Source organism: Bison bison, unplaced genomic scaffold (assembly GCF_000754665.1).
Source record: "Bison bison bison isolate TAMUID 2011002044 unplaced genomic scaffold, Bison_UMD1.0 scf7180017864163, whole genome shotgun sequence".
Lineage (NCBI taxonomy): Eukaryota > Metazoa > Chordata > Mammalia > Artiodactyla > Bovidae > Bison > Bison bison.
In genome coordinates, this window is record NW_011494735.1 from 3,976,276 (window position 1) to 3,976,953 (window position 678).

At 44.0% G+C, this 678-nt stretch overlaps 1 protein-coding gene across 1 annotated transcript in view; it reads right to left on the reverse strand.

The window, feature by feature from the left end:
- LOC104989763 (lysozyme C-1) overlaps nt 1-678 on the reverse strand; it is an 8,010-nt gene that overhangs the window by 6,320 nt on the left and 1,012 nt on the right. The gene's annotated exons all lie outside the window — the stretch shown is intronic.

The following is a 678-nucleotide window of genomic DNA, read 5'->3' on the forward strand; positions in this document are numbered from 1 at the left end:
GCCACAGGTATACCTGTGCTCCCCATCCTGAACCCTCCTCCCTCCTCCCTCCCCATACCATCCCTCTGGGTTGTCCCAGTGCACCAGCCCCAAGCATCCAGTATCGTGCATCGAACCTGGACTGGCGACTTGTTTCATACATGATATTATACATGTTTCAATGCCATTCTCCCAAATCTCCCCACCCTCTCCCTCTCCCACAGAGTCCATAACACTGTTCTATACATCAGTGTCTCTTTTGCTGTCTTGTATACAGGGTTATTGTTACCATCTTTCTAAATCCCATATATATGTGTTAGTATACTGGATTGGTGTTCTTCTTTCTGGCTTACTTCACTCTGTATAATAGGCTCCAGTTTCATCCACCTCATTAGAACTGATTCAAATGTATTCTTTTTAATGACTGAGTAATACTTCATTGTGTATATGTAGCACAGCTTTCTTATCCATTCATCTGCTGATGGACATCTAGGTTGCTTCCATGTCCTGGCTATTATAAACAGTGCTGTGATGAACATTGGGGTACACGTGTCTCTTTCCCTTCTGGTTTCCTCAGTGTGTATGCCCAGCAGTGGGATTGCTGGATCATAAGGCAGTTCTATTTCCAGTTTTTTAAGGAATCTCCACACTGTTCTCCATAGTGGCTGTACTAGTTTGCATTCCCACCAATAGTGTAAG